Below are 12,270 nucleotides of genomic sequence, written 5' to 3'. Positions count from 1 at the left end.
CGAACCCCGGTCTTGGTGCACACCTGCAATAGAAAACAGTGTGATATAAATGCGTGATTTTCACACACGAAGAAACCGGAAAATGTATCATAAGATCTATGCTAATGAAGGCATATCTTTGAACATCAAATTTCAGCCTTTCTTTTCTTCGTTTTTTCTTTCTCTTCTTCCCCCTCTCTTTTTCTTCCTTCCCCTTTTCTTCCCTTCTTCCCCACCTTTGTTGGACTATTGTTCCCCAGCTTGAACGCAGCGCCTTAGACCGCTCGGCCATCCTGACATGACGGCCAGTGGTCAGCTGGCCACTTCCACCTACACGGAATGGCAGATGATCTAGAATCTAGGGCTTCACCGCTCACCCGAATCGGAGCACATGCCTCGTTGGCACAGTTAGGCAGCGCGTCAGTCTCATAATCTGAAGGTCGTGAGTTCGAGCCTCACACGGGGCAGAATGGTGCTTTTTGATACACGGAACCGTGTAAATAAAGGAGCTGCTTTCTGTATTCCCTTTTATGCCTTTGTCCATTTCTTCATATGCACTGTAATTGAAATCCAGTGTTTTTTTAAGACTAATGTTGAACAAATGCAGTAATAGTATTACTCTCATATTCATGTCATATGTGTCAGTGTTGTTACAATGTTTTGTTAAGGCTTATATCATTCTTTCATTCTAATGGCATGTCTTGTTAATGCTAATGTAATGTTTTACATGACATTCCTTGAATCTTGTGTCATGACACTCCACCCCATGCCCCCAAACCCATGACATTTCATTCCAAGAAATTTCCAAGAATCCTTGCCATGAAATTCTACTGCATCTACTGCATTCCTTGAATCTTGTGTCATGACACTCCACCCCATGCCCCCAAACCCATGACATTTCATTCCAAGAAATTTCCAAGAATCCTTGCCATGAAATTCTACTGCATCTTCTTCTGGTAAACAAACACATGTCATTTCGTGAAATTCAGTTGAATCCGATTCAATCAACATGTCCATTTTTTCTGAAATGTCATGACTTGAAATTCCAAGTGCCATAGAATCCCATACATTGCACTAAAGTGTTACTATAAAGGTCATGTACTGCAGGTCAGTGTTACTTTAATGTTTGGTTAATTATAGCATGAACTGAATTGCAGTGCTTTGTCAACATTACTGCATTTCTGGATAAACTTGCCAGAGGGTTAAAGACTCTAGCTTGAGCCCGCAGCCAAAGGTTAGGTTTTTCAGAAGTGGATTTCGAACCCACGCCTCCAGGGGAGACTGCGACCTGAACGCAGCGCCTTAGACCGCTCGGCCATCCTGACATGACGGCCAGTGGACAGCAGCATTTTTGCACCTACACGGAATGGCAGATGAAATAGAATCTAGGGCTTCACCGCTCACCAGAGTCAGAGCACATGCCTCGTTGGCGCAGTTAGGCAGCGCGTCAGTCTCATAATCTGAAGGTCGTGAGTTCGAGCCTCACAAGGGGCAGAATGGTTCTTTTTGATACACGGAACCGTGTAAATAAAGGAGCTGCTTTCTGTATTCCCTTTTATGTCTTTGTCCATTTCTTCATATGCACTGTAATTGAAATCCAGTGTTTTTTTAAGACTAATGTTGAACAAATGCAGTAATAGTATTACTCTCATATTCATGTCATATGTGTCAATGTTGTTACAATGTTTTGTTAAGGCTTATATCATTCTTTCATTCTAATGGCATGTCTTGTTAATGCTAATGTAATGTTTTACATGACATTCCTTGAATCTTGTGTCATGACACTCCACCCCATGCCCCCAAACCCATGACATTTCATTCCAAGAAATTTCCAAGAATCCTTGCCATGAAATTCTACTGCATCTTCTTCCGGTAAACATCACAACATGTAATTTCGTGAAATTCAGTTGAATCCGATTCAATCAACATGTCAATTTTTTCTGAAATGTCATGACTTGAAATTCCAAGTGCCATAGAATCCCATACATTGCACTAAAGTGTTACTATAAAGGTCATGTACTGCAGGTCAGTGTTACTTTAATTTTTGGTTAATTCTAGCATGAACTGAATTGCAGTGCTTTGTCAACATTACTGCATTTCTGGATAAACTTGCCAGAGGGTTAAAGAACCTAGCTTGAGCCCGCAGCCAAAGGTTAGGTTTGTCAGAAGTGGGATTCGAACCCACGCCTCCAGGGGAGACTGCGACCTGAACGCAGCGCCTTAGACCGCTCGGCCATCCTGACATGACGGCCAGTGGTTAGCAGCATTTTTGCACCTACACGGAATGGCAGATGATCTAGAATCTAGGGCTTCACCGCTCACTCGAATCAGAGCACATGCCTCGTTGGCACAGTTAGGCAGTGCGTCAGTCTCATAATCTGAAGGTCGTGAGTTCGAGCCTCACACGGGGCAGAATGGTGCTTTTTGATACACAGAACCGTGTAAATAAAGGAGCTGCTTTCTGTATTCCCTTTATGCCTTTGTCCATTTCTTCATATGCACTGTAATTGAAATCCAGTGTTTTTTTAAGACTAATGTTGAACAAATGCAGTAATAGTATTACTCTCATATTCATGTCATATGTGTCAGTGTTGTTACAATGTTTTGTTAAGGCTTATATCATTCTTTCATTCTAATGGCATGTCTTGTTAATGCTAATGTAATGTTTTACATGACATTCCTTGAATCTTGTGTCATGACACTCCACCCCATGCCCCCAAACCCATGACATTTCATTCCAAGAAATTTCCAAGAATCCTTGCCATGAAATTCTACTGCATCTTCTTCTGGTAAACATCACAACATGTCATTTCGTGAAATTCAGTTGAATCCGATTCAATCAACATGTCCATTTTTTCTGAAATGTCATGACTTGAAATTCCAAGTGCCAAAGAATCCCATACATTGCACTAAAGTGTTACTATAAAGGTCATGTACTGCAGGTCAGTGTTACTTTAATGTTTGGTTAATTCTAGCATGAACTGAATTGCAGTGTTTTGTCAACATTACTGCATTTCTGGATAAACTTGCCAGAGGGTTAAAGACTCTAGCTTGAGCCCGCAGCCAAAGGTTAGGTTTTTCAGAAGTGGGATTCGAACCCACGCCTCCAGGGGAGACTGCGACCTGAACGCAGCGCCTTAGACCGCTCGGCCATCCTGACATGGCGGCCAGTGGACAGCAGCATTTTTGCACCTACACGGAATGGCAGATGATCTAGAATCTAGGGCTTCACCGCTCACCCGAGTCAGAGCACATGCCTCGTTGGCGCAGTTAGGCAGCGCGTCAGTCTCATAATCTGAAGGTCGTGAGTTCGAGCCTCACAAGGGGCAGAATGGTTCTTTTTGATACACGGGACCGTGTAAATAAAGGAGCTGCTTTCTGTATTCCCTTTTATGTCTTTGTCCATTTCTTCATATGCACTGTAATTGAAATCCAGTGTTTTTTTAAGACTAATGTTGAACAAATGCAGTAATAGTATTACTCTCATATTCATGTCATATGTGTCAATGTTGTTACAATGTTTTGTTAAGGCTTATATCATTCTTTCATTCTGATGGCATGTCTTGTTAATGCTAATGTAATGTTTTACATGACATTCCTTGAATCTTGTGTCATGACACTCCACCCCATGCCCCCAAACCCATGACATTTCATTCCAAGAAATTTCCAAGAATCCTTGCCATGAAATTCTACTGCATCTTCTTCCGGTAAACATCACAACATGTCATTTCGTGAAATTCAGTTGAATCCGATTCAATCAACATGTCAATTTTTTCTGAAATGTCATGACTTGAAATTCCAAGTGCCATAGAATCCCATACATTGCACTAAAGTGTTACTATAAAGGTCATGTACTGCAGGTCAGTGTTACTTTAATTTTTGGTTAATTTTAGCATGAACTGAATTGCAGTGCTTTGTCAACATTACTGCATTTCTGGATAAACTTGCCAGAGGGTTAAAGAACCTAGCTTGAGCCCGCAGCCAAAGGTTAGGTTTGTCAGAAGTGGGATTCGAACCCACGCCTCCAGGGGAGACTGCGACCTGAACGCAGCGCCTTAGACCGCTCGGCCATCCTGACATGACAGCCAGTGGACAGCAGCATTTTTGCAGCTACACGGAATGGCAGATGATCTAGAATCTAGGGCTTCACCGCTTACCCGAGTCAGAGCACATGCCTCGTTGGCGCAGTTAGGCAGCGCGTCAGTCTCATAATCTGAAGGTCGTGAGTTGGAGCCTCACAAGGGGCAGAATAGTTCTTTTTGATACACGGGACCGTGTAAATAAAGGAGCTGCTTTCTGTATTCCCTTTTATGTCTTTGTCCATTTCTTCATATGCACTGTAATTGAAATCCAGTGTTTTTTTAAGACTAATGTTGAACAAATGCAGTAATAGTATTACTCTCATATTCATGTCATATGTGTCAGTGTTGTTACAATGTTTTGTTAAGGCTTATATCATTCTTTCATTCTAATGGCATGTCTTGTTAATGCTAATGTAATGTTTTACATGACATTCCTTGAATCTTGTGTCATGACACTCCACCCCATGCCCCCAAACCCATGACATTTCATTCCAAGAAATTTCCAAGAATCCTTGCCATGAAATTCTACTGCATCTACTGCATTCCTTGAATCTTGTGTCATGACACTCCACCCCATGCCCCCAAACCCATGACATTTCATTCCAAGAAATTTCCAAGAATCCTTGCCATGAAATTCTACTGCATCTTCTTCTGGTAAACAAACACATGTCATTTCGTGAAATTCAGTTGAATCCGATTCAATCAACATGTCCATTTTTTCTGAAATGTCATGACTTGAAATTCCAAGTGCCATAGAATCCCATACATTGCACTAAAGTGTTACTATAAAGGTCATGTACTGCAGGTCAGTGTTACTTTAATGTTTGGTTAATTATAGCATGAACTGAATTGCAGTGCTTTGTCAACATTACTGCATTTCTGGATAAACTTGCCAGAGGGTTAAAGACTCTAGCTTGAGCCCGCAGCCAAAGGTTAGGTTTTTCAGAAGTGGGATTCGAACCCACGCCTCCAGGGGAGACTGCGACCTGAACGCAGCGCCTTAGACCGCTCGGCCATCCTGACATGACGGCCAGTGGACAGCAGCATTTTTGCACCTACACGGAATGGCAGATGATCTAGAATCTAGGGCTTCACCGCTCACCCGAGTCAGAGCACATGCCTCGTTGGCGCAGTTAGGCAGCGCGTCAGTCTCATAATCTGAAGGTCGTGAGTTCGAGCCTCACAAGGGGCAGAATGGTTCTTTTTGATACACGGGACCGTGTAAATAAAGGAGCTGCTTTCTGTATTCCCTTTTATGTCTTTGTCCATTTCTTCATATGCACTGTAATTGAAATCCAGTGTTTTTTTAAGACTAATGTTGAACAAATGCAGTAATAGTATTACTCTCATATTCATGTCATATGTGTCAATGTTGTTACAATGTTTTGTTAAGGCTTATATCATTCTTTCATTCTGATGGCATGTCTTGTTAATGCTAATGTAATGTTTTACATGACATTCCTTGAATCTTGTGTCATGACACTCCACCCCATGCCCCCAAACCCATGACATTTCATTCCAAGAAATTTCCAAGAATCCTTGCCATGAAATTCTACTGCATCTTCTTCCGGTAAACATCACAACATGTCATTTCGTGAAATTCAGTTGAATCCGATTCAATCAACATGTCAATTTTTTCTGAAATGTCATGACTTGAAATTCCAAGTGCCATAGAATCCCATACATTGCATTAAAGTGTTACTATAAAGGCCATGTACTGCAGGTCAGTGTTACTTTAATGTTTGGTTAATTCTAGCATGAACTGAATTGCAGTGCTTTGTCAACATTACTGCATTTCTGGATAAACTTGCCAGAGGGTTAAAGACTCTAGCTTGAGCCCGCAGCCAAAGGTTAGGTTTGTCAGAAGTGGGATTCGAACCCACGCCTCCAGGGGAGACTGCGACCTGAACGCAGCGCCTTAGACCGCTCGGCCATCCTGACATGACGGCCAATGGTCAGCTGGCCACTTCCACCTACACGGAATGGCAGATGATCTAGAATCTAGGGCTTCACCGCTCACCCGAGTCAGAGCACATGCCTCGTTGGCACAGTTAGGCAGCGCGTCAGTCTCATAATCTGAAGGTCGTGAGTTCGAGCCTCACACGGGGCAGAATGGTGCTTTTTGATACACGGAACCGTGTAAATAAAGGAGCTGCTTTCTGTATTCCCTTTTATGCCTTTGTCCATTTCTTCATATGCACTGTAATTGAAATCCAGTGTTTTTTTAAGACTAATGTTGAACAAATGCAGTAATAGTATTACTCTCATATTCATGTCATATGTGTCAGTGTTGTTACAATGTTTTGTTAAGGCTTATATCATTCTTTCATTCTAATGGCATGTCTTGTTAATGCTAATGTAATGTTTTACATGACATTCCTTGAATTGCAGTGCTTTGTCAACATTACTGCATTTCTGGATAAACTTGCCAGAGGGTTAAAGAACCTAGCTTGAGCCCGCAGCCAAAGGTTAGGTTTGTCAGAAGTGGGTTTCGAAACCACGCCTCCAGGGGTGACTGCGACCTGAACGCAGCGCCTTAGACCGCTTGGCCATCCTGACATGAAGGTCAGTGATGAGCAGCATTTTTGGACCTACACGGAATGGCAGGTGATCTAGAATCTAGGGGTCAACGCTCACCCGAGTCAGAGCACATGCCACGTTGGCGCAGTTAGGCAGCGCGTCAGTCTCATAATCTGTCGGTCGTGAGTCATTTCTTCATATGCACTGTAATTGAAATCCAGTGTTTTTTTAAGACTAATGTTGAACAAATGCAGTAATAGTATTACTCTCATATTCATGTCATATGCGTCAGTGTTGTTACAATGTTTTGTTAAGGCTTATATCATTCTTTCATTCTAATGGCATGTCTTGTTAATGCTAATGTAATGTTTACATGACATTCCTTGAATCTTGTGTCATGACACTCCACCCCATGCCCCCAAACCCATGACATTTCATTCCAAGAAATTTCCAAGAATCCTTGCCATGAAATTCTACTGCATCTTCTTCTGGTAAACATCACAACATGTCATTTCGTGAAATTCAGTTGAATCCGATTCAATCAACATGTCCATTTTTTCTGAAATGTCATGACTTGAAATTACACGGAATGGCAGATGATCTAGAATCTAGGGCTTCACCGCTCACCCGAGTCAGAGCACATGCCTCGTTGGCACAGTTAGGCAGCGCGTCAGTCTCATAATCTGAAGGTTGTGAGTTCGAGCCTCACACGGGGCAGAATGGTGCTATTTGATACACAGAACCGTGTAAATAAAGGAGCTGCTTTCTGTATTCCCTTTTATGCCTTTGTCCATTTCTTCATATGCACTGTAATTGAAATCCAGTGTTTTTTTAAGACTAATGTTGAACAAATGCAGTAATAGTATTACTCTCATATTCATGTCATATGTGTCAGTGTTGTTACAATGTTTTGTTAAGGCTTATATCATTCTTTCATTCTAATGGCATGTCTTGTTAATGCTAATGTAATGTTTTACATGACATTCCTTGAATCTTGTGTCATGACACTCCACCCCATGCCCCCAAACCCATGACATTTCATTCCAAGAAATTTCCAAGAATCCTTGCCATGAAATTCTACTGCATCTTCTTCCGGTAAACATCACAACATGTCATTTCGTGAAATTCAGTTGAATCCGATTCAATCAACATGTCCATTTTTTCTGAAATGTCATGACTTGAAATTCCAAGTGCCATAGAATCCCATACATTGCACTAAAGTGTTACTATAAAGGTCATGTACTGCAGGTCAGTGTTACTTTAATGTTTGGTTAATTCTAGCATGAACTGAATTGCAGTGCTTTGTCATAATTATTGCATTTCTGGATAAACTTGCCAGAGGGTTAAAGACTCTAGCTTGAGCCCGCAGCCAAAGGTTAGGTTTGTCAGAAGTGGGATTCGAACCCACGCCTCCAGGGGAGACTGCGACCTGAACGCAGCGCCTTAGACCGCTCGGCCATCCTGACATGACGCCCAGTGGACAGCAGCATTTTTGCACCTACACGGAATGGCAGATGATCTAGAATCTAGGGCTTCACCGCTCACCCGAGTCAGAGCACATGCCTCGTTGGCGCAGTTAGGCAGCGCGTCAGTCTCATAATCTGAAGGTCGTGAGTTCGAGCCTCACAAGGGGCAGAATGGTTCTTTTTGATACACGGGACCGTGTAAATAAAGGAGCTGCTTTCTGTATTCCCTTTTATGTCTTTGTCCATTTCTTTATATGCACTGTAATTGAAATCCAGTGTTTTTTTAAGACTAATGTTGAACAAATGCAGTAATAGTATTACTCTCATATTCATGTCATATGTGTCAATGTTGTTACAATGTTTAGTTAAGGCTTATATCATTCTTTCATTCTAATGGCATGTCTTGTTAATGCTAATGTAATGTTTTACATGACATTCCTTGAATCTTGTGTCATGACACTCCACCCCATGCCCCCAAACCCATGACATTTCATTCCAAGAAATTTCCAAGAATCCTTGCCATGAAATTCTACTGCATCTTCTTCCGGTAAACATCACAACATGTCATTTCGTGAAATTCAGTTGAATCCGATTCAATCAACATGTCAATTTTTTCTGAAATGTCATGACTTGAAATTCCAAGTGCCATAGAATCCCATACATTGCATTAAAGTGTTACTATAAAGGCCATGTACTGCAGGTCAGTGTTACTTTAATGTTTGGTTAATTCTAGCATGAACTGAATTGCAGTGCTTTGTCAACATTTCTGCATTTCTGGATAAACTTGCCAGAGGGTTAAAGACTCTAGCTTGAGCCCGCAGCCAAAGGTTAGGTTTGTCAGAAGTGGGATTCGAACCCACGCCTCCAGGGGAGACTGCGACCTGAACGCAGCGCCTTAGACCGCTCGGCCACCTACACGGAATGGCAGATGATCTAGAATCTAGGGCTTCACCGCTCACCCGAGTCAGAGCACATGCCTCGTTGGCACAGTTAGGCAGCGCGTCAGTCTCATAATCTGAAGGTCGTGAGTTCGAGCCTCACACGGGGCAGAATGGTGCTTTTTGATACACGGAACCGTGTAAATAAAGGAGCTGCTTTCTGTATTCCCTTTTATGCCTTTGTCCATTTCTTCATATGCACTGTAATTGAAATCCAGTGTTTTTTTAAGACTAATGTTGAACAAATGCAGTAATAGTATTACTCTCATATTCATGTCATATGTGTCAGTGTTGTTACAATGTTTTGTTAAGGCTTATATCATTCTTTCATTCTAATGGCATGTCTTGTTAATGCTAATGTAATGTTTTACATGACATTCCTTGAATTGCAGTGCTTTGTCAACATTACTGCATTTCTGGATAAACTTGCCAGAGGGTTAAAGAACCTAGCTTGAGCCCGCAGCCAAAGGTTAGGTTTGTCAGAAGTGGGTTTCGAAACCACGCCTCCAGGGGTGACTGCGACCTGAACGCAGCGCCTTAGACCGCTTGGCCATCCTGACATGAAGGTCAGTGGTGAGCAGCATTTTTGGACCTACACGGAATGGCAGGTGATCTAGAATCTAGGGGTCAACGCTCACCCGAGTCAGAGCACATGCCACGTTGGCGCAGTTAGGCAGCGCGTCAGTCTCATAATCTGTCGGTCGTGAGTCATTTCTTCATATGCACTGTAATTGAAATCCAGTGTTTTTTTAAGACTAATGTTGAACAAATGCAGTAATAGTATTACTCTCATATTCATGTCATATGCGTCAGTGTTGTTACAATGTTTTGTTAAGGCTTATATCATTCTTTCATTCTAATGGCATGTCTTGTTAATGCTAATGTAATGTTTACATGACATTCCTTGAATCTTGTGTCATGACACTCCACCCCATGCCCCCAAACCCATGACATTTCATTCCAAGAAATTTCCAAGAATCCTTGCCATGAAATTCTACTGCATCTTCTTCTGGTAAACATCACAACATGTCATTTCGTGAAATTCAGTTGAATCCGATTCAATCAACATGTCCATTTTTTCTGAAATGTCATGACTTGAAATTACACGGAATGGCAGATGATCTAGAATCTAGGGCTTCACCGCTCACCCGAGTCAGAGCACATGCCTCGTTGGCACAGTTAGGCAGCGCGTCAGTCTCATAATCTGAAGGTTGTGAGTTCGAGCCTCACACGGGGCAGAATGGTGCTATTTGATACACAGAACCGTGTAAATAAAGGAGCTGCTTTCTGTATTCCCTTTTATGCCTTTGTCCATTTCTTCATATGCACTGTAATTGAAATCCAGTGTTTTTTTAAGACTAATGTTGAACAAATGCAGTAATAGTATTACTCTCATATTCATGTCATATGTGTCAGTGTTGTTACAATGTTTTGTTAAGGCTTATATCATTCTTTCATTCTAATGGCATGTCTTGTTAATGCTAATGTAATGTTTTACATGACATTCCTTGAATCTTGTGTCATGACACTCCACCCCATGCCCCCAAACCCATGACATTTCATTCCAAGAAATTTCCAAGAATCCTTGCCATGAAATTCTACTGCATCTTCTTCCGGTAAACATCACAACATGTCATTTCGTGAAATTCAGTTGAATCCGATTCAATCAACATGTCCATTTTTTCTGAAATGTCATGACTTGAAATTCCAAGTGCCATAGAATCCCATACATTGCACTAAAGTGTTACTATAAAGGTCATGTACTGCAGGTCAGTGTTACTTTAATGTTTGGTTAATTCTAGCATGAACTGAATTGCAGTGCTTTGTCATAATTATTGCATTTCTGGATAAACTTGCCAGAGGGTTAAAGACTCTAGCTTGAGCCCGCAGCCAAAGGTTAGGTTTGTCAGAAGTGGGATTCGAACCCACGCCTCCAGGGGAGACTGCGACCTGAACGCAGCGCCTTAGACCGCTCGGCCATCCTGACATGACGCCCAGTGGACAGCAGCATTTTTGCACCTACACGGAATGGCAGATGATCTAGAATCTAGGGCTTCACCGCTCACCCGAGTCAGAGCACATGCCTCGTTGGCGCAGTTAGGCAGCGCGTCAGTCTCATAATCTGAAGGTCGTGAGTTCGAGCCTCACACGGGGCAGAATGGTGCTTTTTGATACACGGGACCGTGTAAATAAAGGAGCTGCTTTCTGTATTCCCTTTTATGTCTTTGTCCATTTCTTTATATGCACTGTAATTGAAATCCAGTGTTTTTTTAAGACTAATGTTGAACAAATGCAGTAATAGTATTACTCTCATATTCATGTCATATCTGTCAATGTTGTTACAATGTTTAGTTAAGGCTTATATCATTCTTTCATTCTAATGGCATGTCTTGTTAATGCTAATGTAATGTTTTACATGACATTCCTTGAATCTTGTGTCATGACACTCCACCCCATGCCCCCAAACCCATGACATTTCATTCCAAGAAATTTCCAAGAATCCTTGCCATGAAATTCTACTGCATCTTCTTCCGGTAAACATCACAACATGTCATTTCGTGAAATTCAGTTGAATCCGATTCAATCAACATGTCCATTTTTTCTGAAATGTCATGACTTGAAATTCCAAGTGCCATAGAATCCCATACATTGTACTAAAGTGTTACCATAAAGGTCATGTACTGCAGGTCAGTGTTACTTTAATGTTTGGTTAATTCTAGCATGAACTGAATTGCAGTGCTTTGTCAACATTATTGCATTTCTGGAAAAACTTGCCAGAGGGTTAAAGACTCTAGCTTGAGCCCGCAGCCAAAGGTTAGGTTTGTCAGAAGTGGGATTCGAACCCACGCCTCCAGGGGATACTGCGACCTGAACGCAGCGCCTTAGACCGCTCGGCAATCCTGACATGATGGCTAGTGGTGAGCAGCATTTTTCCACCTACACGGAATGGCAGGTGATTTAGAATCTAGGGGTCAACGCTCACCTGAGTCACAGCACATGCCACGTTGGCGCAGTTAGGCAGCGCGTCAGTCTCATAATCTGAAGGTCGTGAGTTCGAGCCTCACACGGGGCAGAATGGTGCTTTTTGATACACGGGACCGTGTAAATAAAGGAGCTGCTTTCTGTATTCCCTTTTATGCCTTTGTCCATTTCTTGATATGCACTGTAATTGAAATCCAGTGTTTTTTTAAGACTAATGTTGAACAAATGCAGTAATAGTATTACTCTCATATTCATGTCATATGTGTCAGTGTTGTTACAATGTTTTGTTAAGGCTTATATCAT

The 12,270-nt window shown here is 41.9% G+C and overlaps 20 non-coding genes across 20 annotated transcripts; 12 read left to right on the top strand and 8 right to left on the bottom strand.

The window, feature by feature from the left end:
* Nucleotides 1-372: 372 nt before the first annotated feature.
* Nucleotides 373-446, top strand: trnam-cau (transfer RNA methionine (anticodon CAU)). Its single transcript has one exon. It is a non-coding gene; the product is annotated as a tRNA-Met (tRNA).
* A 953-nt stretch (nt 447-1,399) lies between these two features.
* trnam-cau (transfer RNA methionine (anticodon CAU)) lies at nt 1,400-1,473 on the top strand. The gene has a single exon. It is a non-coding gene; the product is annotated as a tRNA-Met (tRNA).
* A 666-nt stretch (nt 1,474-2,139) lies between these two features.
* Nucleotides 2,140-2,222, bottom strand: trnal-cag (transfer RNA leucine (anticodon CAG)). Its single transcript has one exon. It is a non-coding gene; the product is annotated as a tRNA-Leu (tRNA).
* A 95-nt stretch (nt 2,223-2,317) lies between these two features.
* Nucleotides 2,318-2,391, top strand: trnam-cau (transfer RNA methionine (anticodon CAU)). Its single transcript has one exon. It is a non-coding gene; the product is annotated as a tRNA-Met (tRNA).
* Nucleotides 2,392-3,056: 665 nt separating this feature from the next.
* Nucleotides 3,057-3,139, bottom strand: trnal-cag (transfer RNA leucine (anticodon CAG)). The gene has a single exon. It is a non-coding gene; the product is annotated as a tRNA-Leu (tRNA).
* A 95-nt stretch (nt 3,140-3,234) lies between these two features.
* trnam-cau (transfer RNA methionine (anticodon CAU)) lies at nt 3,235-3,308 on the top strand. The gene has a single exon. It is a non-coding gene; the product is annotated as a tRNA-Met (tRNA).
* A 666-nt stretch (nt 3,309-3,974) lies between these two features.
* trnal-cag (transfer RNA leucine (anticodon CAG)) lies at nt 3,975-4,057 on the bottom strand. The gene has a single exon. It is a non-coding gene; the product is annotated as a tRNA-Leu (tRNA).
* A 944-nt stretch (nt 4,058-5,001) lies between these two features.
* On the bottom strand, nt 5,002-5,084 carry trnal-cag (transfer RNA leucine (anticodon CAG)). The gene has a single exon. It is a non-coding gene; the product is annotated as a tRNA-Leu (tRNA).
* Nucleotides 5,085-5,179: 95 nt separating this feature from the next.
* trnam-cau (transfer RNA methionine (anticodon CAU)) lies at nt 5,180-5,253 on the top strand. Its single transcript has one exon. It is a non-coding gene; the product is annotated as a tRNA-Met (tRNA).
* A 666-nt stretch (nt 5,254-5,919) lies between these two features.
* trnal-cag (transfer RNA leucine (anticodon CAG)) lies at nt 5,920-6,002 on the bottom strand. The gene has a single exon. It is a non-coding gene; the product is annotated as a tRNA-Leu (tRNA).
* A 95-nt stretch (nt 6,003-6,097) lies between these two features.
* On the top strand, nt 6,098-6,171 carry trnam-cau (transfer RNA methionine (anticodon CAU)). The gene has a single exon. It is a non-coding gene; the product is annotated as a tRNA-Met (tRNA).
* Nucleotides 6,172-7,224: 1,053 nt separating this feature from the next.
* On the top strand, nt 7,225-7,298 carry trnam-cau (transfer RNA methionine (anticodon CAU)). Its single transcript has one exon. It is a non-coding gene; the product is annotated as a tRNA-Met (tRNA).
* Nucleotides 7,299-7,964: 666 nt separating this feature from the next.
* trnal-cag (transfer RNA leucine (anticodon CAG)) lies at nt 7,965-8,047 on the bottom strand. Its single transcript has one exon. It is a non-coding gene; the product is annotated as a tRNA-Leu (tRNA).
* A 95-nt stretch (nt 8,048-8,142) lies between these two features.
* On the top strand, nt 8,143-8,216 carry trnam-cau (transfer RNA methionine (anticodon CAU)). The gene has a single exon. It is a non-coding gene; the product is annotated as a tRNA-Met (tRNA).
* Nucleotides 8,217-9,022: 806 nt separating this feature from the next.
* On the top strand, nt 9,023-9,096 carry trnam-cau (transfer RNA methionine (anticodon CAU)). Its single transcript has one exon. It is a non-coding gene; the product is annotated as a tRNA-Met (tRNA).
* A 1,053-nt stretch (nt 9,097-10,149) lies between these two features.
* On the top strand, nt 10,150-10,223 carry trnam-cau (transfer RNA methionine (anticodon CAU)). The gene has a single exon. It is a non-coding gene; the product is annotated as a tRNA-Met (tRNA).
* A 666-nt stretch (nt 10,224-10,889) lies between these two features.
* trnal-cag (transfer RNA leucine (anticodon CAG)) lies at nt 10,890-10,972 on the bottom strand. Its single transcript has one exon. It is a non-coding gene; the product is annotated as a tRNA-Leu (tRNA).
* Nucleotides 10,973-11,067: 95 nt separating this feature from the next.
* trnam-cau (transfer RNA methionine (anticodon CAU)) lies at nt 11,068-11,141 on the top strand. Its single transcript has one exon. It is a non-coding gene; the product is annotated as a tRNA-Met (tRNA).
* A 666-nt stretch (nt 11,142-11,807) lies between these two features.
* On the bottom strand, nt 11,808-11,890 carry trnal-cag (transfer RNA leucine (anticodon CAG)). The gene has a single exon. It is a non-coding gene; the product is annotated as a tRNA-Leu (tRNA).
* A 94-nt stretch (nt 11,891-11,984) lies between these two features.
* trnam-cau (transfer RNA methionine (anticodon CAU)) lies at nt 11,985-12,058 on the top strand. Its single transcript has one exon. It is a non-coding gene; the product is annotated as a tRNA-Met (tRNA).
* Nucleotides 12,059-12,270: the final 212 nt, after the last annotated feature.

Source organism: Siphateles boraxobius, unplaced genomic scaffold, assembly GCF_051911475.1.
Source record: "Siphateles boraxobius isolate OS27281-9 unplaced genomic scaffold, OSU_SipBor_1 63, whole genome shotgun sequence".
Taxonomy (NCBI): Eukaryota; Metazoa; Chordata; class Actinopteri; order Cypriniformes; family Leuciscidae; genus Siphateles; species Siphateles boraxobius.
This window is presented reverse-complemented; position numbering and strand designations above follow the sequence as displayed.